Below are 20,320 nucleotides of genomic sequence, written 5' to 3' on the forward strand. Positions count from 1 at the left end.
ACAAGTGGAGAACTTTAAGTACCTTGGGGTCACAATATCAAATAAAAACACAGATGAACCAGAGATACAAAATAGGATCAACTCAGCAAATAGATGTGCATATGCATGCAATAGGATACTTTCAACCAAATCTCTCTCTCACAAAACTAAAACTAGAATATACAAAACAATTATATGTCCAGTGCTTTTGTACGGATCCGAAACGTGGAGGCTAAATAAGAAGGATGAGAAAAAGCTTCTAGTTTTCGAGAATAGAATTTTACGTAAAAATTTATGGGCCATCATATGAACAAGGGGTATGGAGAAGAAAACATAATAGAGAAATCAGGGAGCTCTACAATAGTACGGATGTAATAGGAGAAATAAAGTGCAGAAAGAAGACTCCGTTGGGCAGGCCATGTTTTTGAGAAGAGAAGAGAAATGCAAACTGAGGAGGGTAATGTACGGTAACCCAGAAGGAAGACGACCCCGTGGGAGACCGAAAGTGAGATGGTGGAACCAGGTGAAGGCTGATATGGAGAAGGTGGGCGCTTCAGAGGAGGATGCGGAGGACCGTTCAAGATGGAGGAGCTTTGTTGGTGCGGCTAAATATCACCTCCGATATAAATGGCCCTGGGAGTAAGTAAGTAAGAGTAAGTATATATATATATATATATATATAATATATATATACATATATATATAAGTATATATATATATATATATATATATATATATATGTGTGTATATACCAATATGTATTCTCTTCATGTAAAAATAAAAAACCAAATATTGGTAAACTCTTTTTATGAATTTTCGTATGTCAGCATACTTCTTCAGATAACAAATAGTGTATAAATATTTACAAAATTAAACAATTAAAGTAACTAAATATAAAAAAGAAATAGAATAATAAACAGGGGAAAATACCTCACAGCTGATGTTTCATCATAAATACCAAAGAGTAAAAAAATGTAGAAATTAACGAATGTTCAAATATCTCAAGGAAATTTTGACCTTAAAACAAGTTGATGAGCAGTTTCGCTCCTTCTCAAATTAAACCTATTTATATTTTCGTTGGCATGCAATGGCACATTATTGATGCCTTTTAATTTGTAACAGTTTTCAATTTTGTCCTGATTATGTTCCCTGGAATGTACAGCGAGGGGCTTGTCATCTCTATGAACAATACTGTAACGGTGACCTGTCATTCAGATACGAAGAGGGTTAGAGGTTAGGCCAATATATTGTTTATTAAAAAAATTACTATTTAGCTGATATATTATATTACTTGAATTAAAATCAATTGTTCCTTAGCAGTTAAAATTTTTCTCTCGATTTTTGTGTTTAAGATTGGTTTGGACTACCATATTTTTAAGATTTGACGGTCTTCTAAAGATGATCCTAGGTGGTTTTGAAAATATATCTTTAGTTTCCGATGATAACTGTAGAATATGGAAAGCAGTTTTAGTTATAGAGTTTATTTTGTTAAGCCCGGGGTAGAATTTGGTTGTAAATTTAGGTTCATCCAGAGGAAAAGATTTGTTGTAATTAAAATTTGTTGTCCTATTTTGATTTTTTACAAGTTTGTCGGGATAATTTAAATTTTTGAATGCGTTTGTTAATTTGTTAATATAATTAGTGAAATCAGACTCTCTGCTACATAAATTCTTTGCTCGAATGGCTAAACGTTTTGGAATACTTTTTTTTACATGTGTAGGATGGCAACTAGTATAATTTAAGTAGTTCATAGTGTTGGTATCTTTAACGTGAATTTTTGTTTTAAGAAAGCCTTCTTCTAAAAACACATCATCTAGGAAGGTAATGATTGTGTGGATATAAATAATAGAATATTTCTATTAACAAATTTAGAAATATAAAGTTAAGTTTGTTTAAGTCCATAAATACATATAGATGAAAGAATATATGTCTTTTCAATGAGACGTCAAACTAGTACTAAATGAAATGTTACAAAATGTGTAAAGATAAATTTAAATTTTTAGCTTTGAATTGAATTATGATTTAATGTTTTAAAACATGGCAATTAAAACTGACAAAAAGACAAGCGAGGCCAAGAAAAGGCTACATCCTACCCCGCATTCAGTCGGGTAAGTTTGCGACTTAGCAAAGTCATAAAGAGTTATGTCTTCAATACTGAGAACTGGTTAATTAAGTTAGAAAAGTTCCCACTGAGATGAAATTGAATTGTCTTTATGAAGTACTTTCGTGAGGATGAGTAACTTCAATTGTCTGTTTGAACACGGTTTAATGTTTTGAAAATTCCACCACAGTACATGTTATTAAATACCAACCGTTATAAATCGTAATATTCCAATGTATGAAATAGTTTTAAAACTTTGCAATGAGGAAAATACTAAGTGGTTTCTAAAAATGTCTGTTACTGCTTTAAAAATATTTTCGTTATACTATTAAGATATTATTTATCATATTTTTAATAATATTATTACGGATAAACAAATTATTTAATTAAAATAATTCAACAATTCAAATATTTATACATAAACTCACTTTTATAAGTAAGTGCTAAATTAGAAATCTTTAAATATTAGTCTTTTTATAATCTTAATTTATGTAAAGTTTGTGAGGATAATATTTTTTAAGTGCGACTTGTGTTTTATAATCTAATCTAACTTAACCATATAGTAATAGAAAATATTTATCACCGCTGCGTTGGCTGATGTTATACTGCTATTACTTGTATCCATTATTTTTATCGGTCATTTTTTGCGTAATAATAATTATTAAAAAATTCTTTAATCTGAGCGTGAGAAAACAGTTTTCTTATATTTTAGTAATGTGTTAAGCTATTTATCTATCTAGGATTACATATGGTATTGGTTTGTTTCAGTTGCCTAACTAGGACTTGTCTTTGTGGTGGAGAGGGTCGAATCAGATTAAAGAGCACATCACCCCGAGAGTATGGAATATATTTTAATAAATATAGACGGTAATAAGTTATAAAATCATAATTCAAAGTAAAAAAAAAACTTCTGCACTTCAAACAAGTTGGATTGCTATAATACGTAAGATAAAAAAATAGGGGTCGTAATTCCTATCCCCCCTAATTTCTTTTTAGTTACGCCGTTACTTTCTATCACTGAACGATGGGCAATCTCCAAATTACTTTTATCTACATTTATTTTGATGCTCTCTAAATCATTTTACTACTTTTCATGTGTGCAGGAAATAAGTTCTTGATGTTTAAAAACTAGTTGAACCATTCTTTCATCATATATGTTTCTAATAACAACTTGTAAACTATTAAATTCAGTAACCAAAGCTTTATATCAGTTAGAAAGAAAACAGTCCTAATTACTAACACAAGGTGATGATACCTCATTAAAAATATAAAATAATTCCTCCTATTACGACTTTATATCATAAACGTATTGCATTAATTATTAATATCTTGGTTTGCGTGTGCATTTTGTAACACAAATACATTATTCAGCAGCAGTTATATAGCAGCTCAGAGACGATTACAGATCGGAAAGAATTAAAATCTACAAAAGAATATGGATTATCTACGTAGCATTTTGTATAATGTAATCAACTATTCAATATTTAATTTAGTAATCTATTTGCTTTTATAACAACGTTATTTTTTTAAGATTCGAACTTTCATAGTACAGTCATTAAACTTCTATTTTACTAATTTAATATCTAATTACAATTGTTTTAATTCGGCAAGAGCTTGTTTTAAGGTATAGAATGCTTAAAAGGTTGAATAATGTTTGTTGTGTGTATTTCATAAACAGATATTTTCTTAACAAGTTAAAACTTCCCAAATTATACTTCAGGAAACTTAGAAATTGGCGAAATACAGTAACTTAGTAATTACTGTATTTAGTAATTACTTAATAAATACAGGAAGTAATTTAAAGCGTAATTCTATGTATTATTGTGTGCATATACATTTCTTTTGAGTTTTTTTGCAAATTGGCCTGAAATTTCCATACCGCGATCTACTTGCAACGTTTCCTCATTAGTGGTGGTTAATAATTGTATAATACAGCTTGTAATAATTTTTTATCTTCTTCAATTCCAGTATTATTATGCGCGAATAGCTAAAAAATTGCTAACATTACTAACTTAATTGTATCCAAATACACGATCGGAAGTCAATAAGTGATATTACGTTTCATACAGAGTATAAATGAGTTATTGCGGCTGAATTCCACCAGTAAACCAAGTGGCTAATTTATATTGGCTAAATTGGTACGTTTTTGGTACAATCTTAAACTATTTTTTAAGATGTGACTTTGGAACTATGCCATCCAATGTTAAATTCAATATTTTTACAAGAGATATGCTTTTCAGAAAAATATGACAGAAACTGTGTACTGTAGCTCAGAGAGAATTTAAGACCTTTATTCGGTATTTATTTACTTAAAAATGTTGTCTTTATATTTTATATATAAGAAGATAATATTTTTTTATCTAACTAAAATAATGTTAAAATATGAAGCTTAAACTTGATTTCGCATAGGTAATTCGATATTTTCATAGAAAACTGGCCTCATTATTGACTAAATATGAAAATAGAGTGGTGAAAGATGCAGCTTTTTCGAGAAGATCTAAACAGAAATATATTTTCTGGAATCGGATAGATCTAGGTAAGGAAGAATAGTACTTTTACATAATTTATTAATGTCTTAGATAAATGTCTTATATGGATATATCATAATATGGGAGAGTAAATAGTCAAAAATATAAAATTTATGAATGTTGTAATTTAAAATATTAATTAATAGAAATTATGCAATTTTGAGACTTTAGCACTACATGACATGTTTTATTATCAGAATACTTAGTAGCCGAAGTATTCTGATAAGAGAATTATGAAATTACTATTATTCTAAAAAAGCTATTTATAGAAAGATTTGTAAGGAAATGAAAATAATATAAGATAAAATTAAGTAAAAATTAATTTTAACACATAGTATATTTTGTTTTAAAATATTGTGTAAATATTCATAGAGAATACCTTTAAAACTGAATTTGCGACTGATTGAAAAAGGGGAAGAAAATGATTTCTCAGAAGTAGATTTAATTTCTTACTAGAAATATCGAAATGAACATTGTTTTTTTTTTTGGGGGGGGGGGGGGTGTACAATATGACGTCGTGATGAGTTTTTTTTGTTGGTATTTGATTGTACTTCTTAAAAATATAGAACTATCATAAATAATATGGGATGAACCTGTAATAACAGCAGTACTACTTATTATTTCATTATTACAGAAAATAATAATAATGGACAATAATGAACCGATTTTTACCGGTAATTACTTCAAAGTTTATTCACTAATTTTTACTGTAGTAAAACATAATATGTTTTGCTTCATAATTTCTTAGAGTTTGTTACATGATTCTTAACTTAAAAATGTAGACAGCGATGCAGACAATATCCGTAAAGTTTAAGACAGTGTAAAACTAAAATCATGCCAACGTTATATAAATATTATAGATGTCTGTATATAAACAGATTAAAAGAAAGACTATCTACGGTTGTATATGATACGTTTTTGAAAAGAAAGCTTCTTTAATCCAAAATTTATTACCGCTAACAGTAAAGCAGCTTTTAAGTGCTGTGCACACTCAGATTTAGACATACCAAACGAGGTACAACTTGTATAAAGATAATTACAGTTGTAACTCAATGGTACAAAGCGTGTTCTTATATGCGTCGTTATAACTAATTTGCAAGACGGAGATTCGTGTAATATATTTTAAAGCACAGTTATTTAGTGAGTAGAAAATGACTCATAAAAAATATTGCAACATACTTCATGAATATAAAGGTAATATTACCACATTCGCTGTTCCAAAGATAAAAGTGTTTTTCCTGCTGTTCAAGAAAACGTTTTTAGTACAGTTTATCTTGTCCCTATGGAAGATAAGGATGACCTTTTAAAGGATGTAACTTGTAAAAGCCACTTTAACATCCAAAGTGAAGATATCTTACACAGAGTCTGACATTTGACCGGGAATTCGCTGAGGAGAAATTAATGTTGGCTGATACTGCGATATTGCGTGACTGAAAATCTTGATACCAGCGTTTTTATTTTACTGACATTAATAAAGTACTCTCTATCAGTCTCAATGTAATTAATAATAGCTCAGCCCTTCACCTTTTAAAAAAAGTAGTTACATACTAGTTTTCCTTTTTAGAATAATCAGTAAAAGATTAGGTTATTCGAAGTAGAGCAAATTTGACTTCCGTTAAAACTTAAACCCATCAAACAAGGTTCATTGAAATTGCGCAATCTGATCATGAAGTACTAGGAATCTTAACATCGTGTTGGTTTTACAACAACCTGAATAATTAAGAACAGGTCTAAAAGTTAAAATTACACAAAGTAGGTGTACGCCACACCACGTGTTCCGTAACAGGCTTCGTGCAAAGTCTCGTATTTTTGTCTTGAATACTCGTAACACCAATATAGAATTGGTCGCTACAGCTCAGCCAAATCTCTTGAAGTAACATGCACTATCATACAACTCAACGTTGCTTATACTGAGTTAGGTTATTCATTCTCGAGATATCGTGCGGACATACAGACAAAAAAAAAATCAAACCCTCGAGCAATAGACTTCGCTAACGCTCAATCAATAATAGTTTAAATGAGATTTACACTTTATGAATGTCACTCAACACAGAAAATGGTAAAATGAAGGTTATACCTTTTAGTATTTTCTAATTATAGAATTGTATAAGGCGTTACCAAGAACCAATTGGTTAAATTATTCAAAGAATAGAACATATACACAAGGTAAATATTTAAAATGATATATTTAAGTTTTATGTTTTAAAACATAAAACATTCGTCATTTTTTTTTACCAGTGGATTATATTTGTAGGTTTGGATACATCAATGCATACAGTACTTTATCGTTATATTAATCGGTAGTTATCAGTAATTTTTCGTACACTTTATTACAAATAAATACTAGACTCTTTGTCCAATTACGCAACAACAAATGCACCCACTGGAATAATCAGGCCATATGACAATAAATTCGTGATATAGACACCAATTGTCTACAATAAAGTGATTGAGTGCTGTCCACAAACGCCTAACTATGAATTTATTTATACTATTAAAATTATGATAGTCTATACTTTTTAGGACGGATTGTAACTTGATAAACCAATTTCACTGGTAAAATAAATCTGTTAATTATTATTCAATAGAGGATGTAAATTATAAGTTTTACTTTGAAAACATCCAAAATGAAGGAAAGAGGAATTTTTGGACATTGCCATCGTCCAGTGATTTAATAACCCAAAAATAGTCAGTAACACTACGTTTGAGATCTGCAATCTGATCACTTTCTCAGGTGGATATGTAACCTAACACATAGCTACAATCTAGGTTAAAATAAACAATCCATACCAGAGTATTGTGCATAAGTCAGGAACCACAACAACCATGTTGTTTTCTACTCCACGCTAACTCTAAAAAATGTACTGAATAAAACTATATATATTAATATCACATATTGTTGTTATACAGTACGTAAATAGCCCACTATGGAAAAAGACAATACTGACTGTGAGAACATTGTATAACAGACCTTATTTGTCGTCAGAACTGGAGCTATCTACCACGCGATGCTACTCTGAACTGAGTCGCCCGCCTTATCGCCTTTTGTTCTTTATCTTATAACCAGCTATACCCGGTTCAGTTGCCTTTCGACATATTATTTCCTCCTCTGTTATCGCTCGATTCCAACAATTAATACTATTAAGCAATATTAGTAGCGGAGTTTTACAATGATATGTTTCGTATCTGAAAATTTAAATAAAACATTTCCTTCACATAATTGTTCAAATATATCCGATTATATATTTGATTTATTTCATTAAGTTTAAGCCTTTGTATTATGTTTTACACTACTACTATTATGTCTTATACACTACTCATAGAAATTCCACAAATCTTCGCTAAGACATTACCTTACAGTTGCTTACTAAATGACTACCCACTTTTCAAATGCAAAATACGTTATAATAAAGAATTTAGAAATGGCTAGCAGCTACACATATTCAGAAATTTGCTACAAAGACACCAATTAAATAATTTTAAATCACGTTAGCTGTAACTAAAATTGTTTATAAAAATGAAAGATAGACCCCCTTTTAGTCATAATTTTGTCTTTATCACTGCCTGTTGTGAGGATATTATAAAACAGTCTAAAGAAGAGAGTCTATACAGCACTAGGTTGTTAGTATTGATGAAGTTTACTACTGCCGCAGACAGGATTTCAACTTGCAGTGTCTGTAAGTCAGATCCAAAGTCCAACGTCTTAGACTGCGGCTATCGACTCTCCCAATGTTTTCGGTCTGTTTGCATCATAATGTATTGTTCGGTCCCTTCTACGTGCGCTGTGAGCAAACTTACGCTTTGAAATGAATGTAGAACTAAGAACATTGTTATAGTTTCACATCACGCTTTCGTACTTAAGTCTGGGTTTTATCGCCTGTATTTGGTATTGGCTAAAACACAAGCTACCTTTCCACACAAAGCACGAATCTCTAAAGAGGAAGATGAATTTAAAATGCTGCAATTATAAGTAAGAGGATGTGAGGAATGTGAGTAAAGCCCTTAAAGTTAATAATTAAACTTTTATAGTTTTGTTTCGAGACTTAGTAAGTAATTAAACATTATATTGTCAGATCACTTCAATGCGCTAATGTATTAATTGGCGGAGGAAACAGTTCATCAATCGTGGCAGAAAAAATTTTATTTCTTTCTGCCTGTCTATCTGACTGTGTGTTCACTCGATATATCGAAAAGGAACTGACCTATAGATTTGAAATATTGCATGAAGATTCATTTATATATTAACATCAGTGAGTTCGATGATAGTTCATGTCACTTCATGGGATTTGTCTGAGCGTTAGTAAATATTTTTACATTGGTATTATGGGTAATTATAATGGCAAGAACAATAACATAAGATTTAAAAAGTTACTTACCAACACTATTATTTTATTGATACATTAAAAGGAAAATGAAGGTGAAAGCGAATGTTAAAAGTTAGTGATGAGATCAAATTTCATAGCACTCTTAGTTGCACTACCCTCCTAACCTCACCGGTATTTTTATTAAATAAAAACTGCTATGAAACCTAATTCAATGAATTACAATATAAATGTACCCTGTGGCAAGATATCTCTAAATAGACATAAATCAATTCTATGATGTTCCATGAGCTACCATGAAGTTCTTAGTAGGGTGACACAATTTATTGTTTTTCCTGCCACAGGAATATAAAAATTCTTTTCTGTATGATTTATGTCTGCCTATGTAACCGCAAGAAATATCGAAAGCGAAATGATCTATAGGCTTAAAATTATGTGTGCAACTTTAGCGAAACCTGTTTAAGGACATATGGTGTCGCGTACTCCTTGTTAGGTTGAAGAGATTTACAACGAATATTATGTTGGGAATAAATTTTTTTGTCTTAGAATTACATACAAGTATTACATACACCTTTTGGAGTAATAGGCTACAAGAACGTATTATACTGCCAGGATGTGAGTATTATTACGTAATTACTATGACGGATCTTAAGGATAGCAAACGGTACTTTATTAGTATAATTATTCTTACTGATCTCATAAATTGCTGAAGGTACGTACTTTATTAGTCCTTTATTTGTCCTCCATTTATTAAAATATCAATTTGAATTTGAAAAATCGCACGGATAAATCTCTAATAATCACTATAAATCATAATAATAGATCATATAAAGAGTGGCTCAAAATCGTTTCAATAGTGTGGTTAGACTAAGGCACCTTAGGCTAGGTTTATATTTTCAAGGTTTGTTTCCTTAAAATAATATTATTTTATTTGTAACAGTACAGTCATTTTTATCAGTTCATTTAACAAGAGCGCCACTGTTCTTAGCCTACGATTGTGGTTTGTCTTTTGAGAAAAAAATTCATCCATTAATATTTATTTATAAAATTAGGTATTCCAGGGAATGTTTAGTAATTTCATACGATTTTCGAAATAAAGGAGTATTTATACATTTTCTAGGCATTCTATATAATTCGAGCTTGGACCACACCAAGCCAAGATATTACACATACTTGATAATGTCTTTACAAGCTAAGATAACGAGTCTAGGTGTTGAAAAATGAAATGTAATGGATAAAGGAAATGCAGCATTGAAGATGCGTGGGTGTGTAAGGAAGTTTGTAATTCTTGCAAGCAGTCGTCAGCCCCTTCCTTGCAAGGCGGGGCACGTTTTGAATTACATACGTTTGACATGGCATCATAATGTTACACGGAACACTGTTGTTGCAATAAGGCTTGTAGAACTGCTAACAGTAGATGTAAATTATTTGACTTAGAAAAATGTATAACTACGGATGTAATGTTTATTAAACGGATCATATTTCTGCATAATACTCTATTTTCTTCTTTGCATACACAATTTTTAATATAGTAGTCTTTAATATTTATACAATTAGATTTCTATAAGGAACATTATTTAGTATAAGTGAATGTTTAATGAGATAAGAGGGTGTACAACTTAAAATAAGTTGTTATGGTTAATTGACATAAAAGATAATAAACTTCAAACTTATTTGTGGCTATATTTATTAAAATGTTATGTATAATCTCTACTTTTACAAATCAGTGTTTTCAAAACTGTACAATTAAAATTCAGTTCATAAACATACATATGAACCAATTATAACCGCTGTGAAAGCGTTGGTTCGATCACATATTGTGATAATTGTTTATGTAAGTAGATCTAAAATCGTAAATGCAGTAATTACCCAAAAATTGAACCATAGATTATCCCATAATAATATTAAAAAATGTGGAAGGTTGGATGTTGGGATGAATGTATATATATATATATATATATATATATATATATATATATATATATATATGTGTGTGTGTGTGTGTGTGTGTGTGTGTGTGTGTGTGTGTGTGTGTGTGTGTGTGTGTGTGTGTGTGTGTGTGTGTGTGTTATTATCACGCACAATCATTAATCATTAACTCTATATTCAGGTTATTCTAGACGTTAAATGTTGTATTTTCTCATTATAAAAACGTTATACATTATACACAGTTACAAACGTTCAAGTATATAAGAGGAATAAGTTCTATTTGCATGTTGAAAACTGGAGTTTAAATTATTCAGGTAAATGTTTTATTAGGGGGTTTTAGTACATATATTTTCAACAGTACAGTGTCCCCATTTTAATGTAAACATCTTAAAAAATTCTATAACAAGCACACAATAAACAATATATTACTTGTATTAAGGATCTGGTATCATGTGTCCCATCACGAGGCATTTATATAATAGTAAGTTTATTTAATTATATTAAGTGATAAAGTAATTTAAAATCAATGAATATTCAGCTGTTTGTGAACACAACAGATTGTGCTTCGGCTACGTCACTTGATTGGAGCAATTAGGTGTTTCTGTCTGAATCGATTTTCATACGGCCTGACCAATCACAGGGTGTGTTTGCATGCCACAGCCTAATTGAGTTGAGTGATGGACGATGGTATGCAAACTCTAGGTCGCAGTTGGTCGTATCCTTTCTGTGTGTTTGAATATTGTTCATTTCTAAAATCATAGAAAAAAAAACAACATACAACTCCCTTCAATGACATAAAGGATATCTATTTCAAATAATTGTATCCAATTTAATGAACAAGATGTGCTAAAACTGAAGGTTCCAGGTTTGGATCCCAAAGATTTCCAATATAAACTGATGAAATACGACACATTAATTTAAGGGTCTTCTGGACAGAAACACTATAATAAAGTTAGTTTTTTTAAATTTTTAAATTTAAAAAGTGGTGGACCAGTCCATGCAAATTTGAAATTTACGTAAAACCCTGTTTTATAAAAATGCAAAAATAAAACAGTGAAACTAGTAATTGTAATATGCATAATAACATTTTAAAATGATGTGTAATATGAAAATATGTTATCATCCCTCTCCCCTAAAATAATAATTTTGGAAAACTGTCAAGGTAAAATATTTAAATGGAAGTCTACATTGTTTTATCTCATTTATACGTCTTTGAAGAAAATGTCTTTTGATTTCTAACCCTTGCATCTATTTCAAATAGTTTTAAGAGTGAGAAACAATACCGGTTTTTAACGTTAAAAATTAAAAACCATTATTAAAAAACGTCCAGTAATATTGCTGTAGATTGGAACTAATATATTATAAAACAAAAGAAATACAACTAACGTCTGACGTGCCTGTCTCATTTTGTTAAAATTATATAAGACTCATTATACAATACAAAATCTAATTATTGTTAATTATTGGTAAACACATAAAGTTATAAACTTTTATATTGTTTACCATCAATATGTTACCACTGAAACATTGCATATTCAAATATTTACACAAAATAATTTGACTATATCATAGAAAAAATGAAAGGGCATTACAGGAAAATAATGTTGAGTCATACAGCAGTTCAGTCTTTGTTATCTTATCTTCTACAAGAGAGAGTGCAGGAAATGACGACAAATGAGAGAGGGTCCATGGGGAAACAAAATTAGATAACTTCCATGCAAATTCCGAAGGTTGCCCAAAGGTTGTTTACATTTTCCCTTTACGCTACTTGGCCCTAAAATGGATATTCCTGTCAGAGAGTTGCTACTTGGCATAAATTGGCTAAAGAAAATCATAACAAAGTATATTAAAATTTCTTCCTACGTAAATACTTTTTTGAAATCATAGTTATAGTAAAACTGCTTATTAGTATATTATAAGCAGTGTGTACAATGGATACACATAATTTAAAATATGTTTTTCATGATTTTATACGAGTAAGGGTTTTATGTAATTATTTTTCAGAGTAGAATTCAGATAGTAGCATATGACACTGACACAGATAAAGCAATCAATAAATCAAGAGATTTTTTAAGTAATCAAACTTTCGCTGCCTAAACTACCCCTTGTTTATTCTCCTGTGATTCTGAGGTTATTATATCTGTCAGGGTAGAATTTCGTAAGTTAGAGAACTGTGGAGTTACCTAATAAACATATTGGGAGAAATAAATAAAACTTAACATGCTATATCCTAAGAAACTTTAAAGCAACTGCTTGGTTTGAAGTGAATAGAAAGCTAGTACTTCCTGAGAGCTAACATCTGATAGTAATTTTCTTAAACCTAGCACTTCCTTAAGAATGCAATTGAATAAGGATAAATATCTAGGTCTTCAGCAATTGCTAGGATTTTTGTAAGTCACACTCAGGGTTTTTGACTTTTCCAATATTATTGGGCGTTGAGTATGGAGTTTCACAAAGAAAGCCCGAACAAAATACTTGTCGTCAACTCCATAATCTTCGTCACTGGATGCAATTTTGTGGAGACACAATTAGAAACAGACGTGGAGTGTGATACACAAGTGCAGAGAAAACAAGAGCGAGCGGCCGGTGGAGGGGGAACAAGTCACAACATGTACCTACTTAGTTGTAGCAGTTGCTACCTCTAGTGCTTGGTCAGTTTTCCCGTCTTAGAACGTCTTAATATAGCCCAGATGTTTCTTCCTAGTGTTAGTAGTTGTTTATACACTCGGATTTGAGATATATATTTCATTTAAATGGGACCTTCCCTATAGAATTAACTCATATAATCAGTTATAATAGGCTCATAAAGATCCTTTTAAAAGAAAAGAGTGTAACAGCAATGTTGCTGATGATTCTATTTACCCTGGAACTGGACCTTCTTGTTTGCAAAAACCATTAATCAAAGGTAGACCAACCCACACATGTCGTGTCACAGGATTCGCTGAGGAACATTAGAATTTAAAATCTATAACTCATTTTACTAGCCTACATGCTTTATTTGCAATAGGTTAAAATGTCTCATTGATAGCACATGCTTTATTTAGTTATTATGTTTTGTGGTTTTCTCATTGCCATCATTTGTTACCCATAAGACAAGTGAGTTAATGTTCGCTAACGCTCAGACTTGAACCATCGCAAAACACTATGTTAATTATTTATAAATAATCGTTTATAAAAATATCAAGTCTGTAGGTCAGACTGTTCTCCAGATATCTTGTAGAAGGAAATCTAACTTTTATCCGGCTACACGAATAACAGGGTTTTCTATCGTTCATTTAAATTTTAATTCACTACGATATAACCCATATTGAACAATAAATTGTACAACAATTGTATGTATTTTGTATGAAAACTAAGAGCTACATAATAATAAGTGTCGGAAAGATCACTGGGTAACCCTAGAGATTCAGTTCTATGGTCATATTTAATAGCCATTGTAAATTTTATCATGTGATTAATCAATAAAACTACTAAAATTTATAAACTCTCAAACAAAATGAGACTGCCAAGGCCCCAAATCTATTCAAAAAGGTTAATCGACAAGACAAAACCTTAATAATTACAAAATTGGTAAAGTAATTTTATGTAATGATCCGATGGTCAAATGTATTGTAACACGATCGAAGTACGCCACGCTACGTGTCCCGTAGAAAGCTTCACTGAGGGTGCATGCAGAAATTTACGGCCATAGGTTATTTCATTCCTGAGAAGTCTTGCGAAGAGACAAGCAATCATACTGAAAATACAATTTACCTCTTTCGGAAAAACATTCTGCAAGCTTACGTAGTGATAAAGTTTCAATGATGATCAACCAAATCCCATAGATGGGCATGCACCATCACCAATTGTGGTGTATAGACATATAATGTTTCACGAAAATTTTAGTCTGCAGATTAAAGCGTTCTAGAGATATCTTATGGATAGTTAGGCCACATAATTTACCACACCACATGTTGAAAAGTCCGATGAGTTTACTAAGTTAGTTTTAAATTTATGTACTCTGTGATTTTTTAATGCTTTCATAGTCTTCCATAAGACACATGAAAAACTATTTACTAACTCTCAGTCCCCATAAGGTGACAAAGACCATCATAAAATTTGATATTGCCTGTATAGAAAGAAAGGTTCATGCAACATTTCAAGTATCTAATTTGGATTCGTTTTCGAAATATCATTAAGACAGACAGACAAACGAAATGTCCAGACCCTTTGTGACAGGCTTCACTAACTTTGAGCCAATGAATGATTAAATTTTATTAAAGCGTGTTTGTATAATAAAAAATTTTTTGGAACAACATATATATCCTAAAACATTACATATTGGAAATGAAAATAAACAGGGAAATAAATAAATGCAATTTATCACAACGTGACTTTTTGCAGCAATCTAAGTTTTGACTTTTTTAAGTTTGTACAATCTAAAGTTAGCTAGTAGTTCTACATGCCTGATTGTAACGACAATGTTGCATGGAAACTTCACTTCAAAGAAATAATGTCACGCTGTACTACATAACATAGGTTGTGTCCCGCCTTAAAAGGAAGGGACTGGCTTTTAAGAGTTTGATTCATGTACAACTCCTTACAAAACCACAAACTTTCAATTTATTTCTTCTAGTTATTTAAAATTCATTGTTTTGTAGGTGAACCAAACTGTTAGCTAAAATATTATAGTGTATATACTTTAAATTGTACCGGTAGTAATTAAAGTTTAAATTTCCAATAATAAAAATGGGAAAAATGTTCTTCGTGAAAATATAGAATGGCTATCTACTAAATAATGTAGCCTATAACATAGCTTTGGTGAGGAGGGTTGATTCAATGCAAATGTTCAATTGTGTACCAGATGAGGCAATGAAAACACCTCCTCATCTAGATTACACAGGTTGGATACCTGGTAAACCAGACATATTTACTTTTAGTATAGGCGTCTCTGATATCGAAACGATGCAGACTTCGTTTAGAATGTCTTTGTTCTTGACTTTTTTTATCCCCTCATCCTGAAGTGGACTCTAGAAGTCAAATTTAGGACAGTGTCAGGAAAATCAAGTTAATAAATTGGAGCGATTCTACTTAAAACGGTAGTTTAGGTAATGAGGAAAAGTATTGAATCAAATAAAACATGGTTAACATGGTATAATAAAAGATTATTATAACATGCAACCTTTTAAGGCGTTTTATATAAGTCTAGACGGATTATAAATGTTGTTATTAAATGATCTTGTTCAAGTTGGATAAAGTTCTTGCTAACTATTGTAACTTTTCATATGTCAAGTACAGAAAGCAACAGAACATTGAACAAGTGGAAGTTGCGAGATAACGTCATGTTCTTCCTTGAAGTTTGTATATTATGTCAGCCAGTTAACGACATCACTTTGTGAAATTAAAGTTTCATACATATATTATTTTTCATTAGATGCATACCTATAAATTGTGTAAGAACAGTTTAGTTTATGGAAATTCATTTCTTAACAATTTATTTTCAAAATAATCATATAGATAGTTTTGAGTATTGCATTTATGTACGTCTGTGTGTTTTTCTGTCTATCTATCTGCACGACAAATGACAATGAAGTGATCTGTAGACTTTAAATTATGCATGAGCTTCATTTCCATATAAGCAAGATCGAAAATAATGACATTGTATGTAATCTTCTAGAACTTGGTTGGGCAGTCTACAACATTAACATTTGTACGTTGGTATTTGTTCCAACTATTATTTGCCAATCATAAATTTAAAAAAAACTATTTCTGAATTCTATAACTTAATTCTATTAGCCTTATTATATAAATACAGTAGTGAACATTTTAAAAGTCCTGGTAGTAACCTCATAATTTTAAAGTGATAAAATATCTTTTGTGACTATTCAAATTTGCTTAACTAGTTATTTTATTAGCAGAATACTAGAGTCTTTTTTGAGACAGTATTTGAAATACTTTAGCTTCCTAGCAAAAAGTACAATATAAGTTTCTCATAAACGTCTATGAAGAAATACCATATTATATGATTTAGGATTGTTTAATATAAGTTGATAGTGCCTCAAGTAAAAATATACATATTCTAGCCTAATGGGCTAATGGGGATTTTCTTACAGTCATAAATCTGTCAAAATGTCATGTTTTATAACTTTTATGACGATAAACCCAACATATATTAGTCATGTTGTTTATATTTTTGTGTTAATTCTTCTACAGTAAAATGAACGTTTTTCTGGACGAAGAACATACCACATAATCTCCATTACAATAAACATAGCCAAGTAAACGTGTTAGGTTTTTCACATCACTTTTATTAGAATACATCTCATGACTTTCTAGAAAATCCCAACCACACCATTTACAACCAAATATTCGTTATCTCATTTTTGTAAAAGAGAATGCAGGAAATTAAGGGGGAGTGAGAAAGGGCCCTTGGGTATGGAAAATTAGATGTCTTCAATGTATAATGCAATATTTGCCTAAAGGATATTTGCGTTTTCCCTTAACGAAAACTTTCATTGGAATGGTAATTGTTCCACAACGTAAGGGTGGTAAAGTATATTGTAATGATACAAATTACCCTTTACAAATAATGCAGTACATTACTATTTACAAAAGTGGCATTAAAATGTTAAGAAACAAACTTTATGTACTATAAATATAAACGCTATTTTATTAATATTACTATTCCTACCTAAATAGCAGAATACAAATGGTGAGGTATGAAGTAGAAGCCAATGAAATGAGGAATAAAATCCAGAGAAGATTCTCAATCTCAAAAATTATTAATTCTATTTACCGTACAGTTGTACAAAGAGGAGTTTTAAAGTTATTTATCCTACTTAGATGAAAGGAAAAATAATTATTACTAGATACAGAATTTTCTAGTTTATGAGATCTTTTATTCATCAATGATTTTTCTTATTAATCTGTTTTCTTTCGGAAGATGAAACTTTTTCCGTTCGGCATTGAGTCCCGTTGGAACCATAAGTCTCTTTTTAATTTCCACAATACACTATGGTACTACTATTGTAGAAGTGAAAAAGAAATAACAAAAAACACATTTTTCAAAAAGCCAATTAATAATAAATTAGTAGTTATTTCTGTAACGCAAGGTTGATTCGATATTTCTGCTTATTGTAAAAGTATATTTAAACTATTTTATTTCTTTATAAGCTGTTTTAGTGTCATGAGATTTTCTTACATAGTTTTGGATTTGACTGTTGTAAATGTTTTTATATATTGAACATATGTCATTTAAGTTTTTACAATTGATAGTTTAATAAAAACGCTAGAGTTATGAAAATATGTATCTCTAAAATAAAGCTCACTAACATGATAGCCAATTTAAATACTGAAACCCAAACGGGAAATGGCATTTAAATGAATCCAGATATAAGGTAAAAGCTATGTTTTAACTCCACAGTTATACTGTACTGTTCAATCAAAGAAAAAAACCAGGTTAGTTCGTTGTAATAAGGAAATGATTAGATGATTCCTTGAAACTCGATACTATGTAGGAAGCTCGCTTTTTCACTTTATCACTCTCAGAGGTTAAACTCCTGAAGTGTGAAACGGGGAAATGACACTGAAAGGTTAACTTAACAGATAACCATGCACTCCTTTGACAAAACCACTTGTTGTACCAGTTTAAAGCGTTAGATGTGGAAGCTCTTATTACAAGGGTTGGTGGTGACGTTGAATCAAAACCAATTAGTTTTTACAGCTTTTATGTTTTGCTATTTATAATATTGTTAGAATGTAACAAAATATGTAGTATAAGGGAAGAAAATCGTGAAAGCAGTAAAAAAGAGAAATCTAAATATTTCATTTTAACAATAACAACAAAATTATCATTTACAATACACGTAATATTTTACAATACCTATATGGACTGTCCAACCAATCCTCCCATAATTGATTTACTATGACGTAATAAATAAAAAGTCTGCAAAATACTAAACAATTATGGCTAACTTTAAAGTTTATTATGGAGCACCCTAACTTTTCTTGCAGCTTTGGATAAGACCCAATATTAAAAAAAATGTCATCACTTAAAAAAGGGGCTAATAAAGGTTATAAAAATGACACATTTTGAGATGATCAAGAACAATTTTGTTTCTAATGTCAATCACAGTGAAAAAGCTAATGACGTTATTGCTAAGTGGTCTGACCATTAGTCTTTTGATGCAAAATATGTTACCTTACAAGAAGTTATTTTTAGACTTAATTTATATTATCAATCAGACTATCACTAACAGTTCAATGGAAAAGATTTTATCGCAATTATTACAGATATTGTGTAAAGGTCTAAAACAGTTTACAATGGTTATTTTAAGCAATCCCGGCATCATGTATATTTGCACCCTAACCTATTATTGGCCTCGGAATAGGCGGAATACAAAATTTCATCCTGTCAATAACACAACTTGTATAGTTCTAATATGAGAAATATATATACTAGAAATTTACTCATTCCTCATCCCGTCGCGCTGTATCCAAAAGACTTGAAAATCTTCCTGGCATTCTCTTGAGGGTGACAAGATCCCTAAAACACTATCTAAAGCAAGAATCTCAAACAGGATCTCATGAGTTGTTATCGGACTGTTGTATATGAATATTGCATAGAAAAGGGATTCTCAGCCTTTTTGAAAATACGATCCCCGACTGTGATTTGCAGTTTGTGGGTTGGTGGTAGGGGGTAGGGGGTAGGAGGAGGCGAGGAGTTCATTACTACTAAAGAAATAGGAATTGTATCCCATAAGTTCCTGTGGTTTTGTTTTAAGGTATTCCGTTATTAAATATTTATTAAACTAAATTCATTATTCCTCTCGTAAAATTACGACATTAAAATATATAATGTGTAACGTGTAAACGAAATCAAAAGGTAATACTTGTGATTGCGTTATAAAAGCTACATACCAGGGCGATCAGTCTGTTATGCTCGCTGCCTGTGAGACATTTTATAAACTAATTCTGGGTTCCAAAGACTTGGTCGCACGGATACGGATTTATTTTGTTATTTTTAGTTGGTTCAACGTTGTAATGCATACATTTATAAAAAGAAGTGCTTTCATGATTAACTAAGTGTATAAAACTAAAGAGAAAAGGCTGATCAGAAGAAAATGCAAGAAACGCAAAGAATTGTATTTGAAGTTTGGGTTTACGTCCCTTGAAAATAATCATCAAAGTGTCATGTGTGGCGAAGGCACTATCCACTGAATCAATAAAATTATCGAAAATGTTACGTCATCTGGAAACCAAACATCATGGACTCAAGGATAAAGAGATAAGCTTTTATGAACAAAACGTAGTCTTTTTTCTTCCTGAACCTTTTATTTCACGAACCCCTCTGGGGTTTTGGCCTCCAGGTAAAGAACACCTCTCTATAAATGACATACCACCATCATGCAATATCCACACCAACGTAGAGCTGAAATATTATAATATCAAACAGGGAAAGCCCATCATTTGGAGAGACAAAC

The 20,320-nt window shown here is 30.8% G+C and overlaps 1 protein-coding gene across 2 annotated transcripts in view; it reads right to left on the reverse strand.

Moving 5' to 3' along the window:
- Nucleotides 1–20,320, reverse strand: part of LOC124367704 (slit homolog 2 protein) — a 510,187-nt gene that overhangs the window by 61,090 nt on the left and 428,777 nt on the right. Inside the window, exon 1 of one of the 2 annotated variants that reach the window (XM_046824775.1) lies at nt 7,580–7,655. The exons of the other annotated variant lie outside the window; for it this stretch is intronic. The gene's annotated coding sequence lies outside the window, so the exon portion shown is untranslated. Of the gene's footprint in view, nt 1–7,579; nt 7,656–20,320 lie in introns of those variants that run through there. 2 annotated transcript variants of the gene reach the window in all.

Source organism: Homalodisca vitripennis, chromosome 8 (genome assembly GCF_021130785.1).
Source record: "Homalodisca vitripennis isolate AUS2020 chromosome 8, UT_GWSS_2.1, whole genome shotgun sequence".
Classification (NCBI taxonomy): Eukaryota; Metazoa; Arthropoda; class Insecta; order Hemiptera; family Cicadellidae; genus Homalodisca; species Homalodisca vitripennis.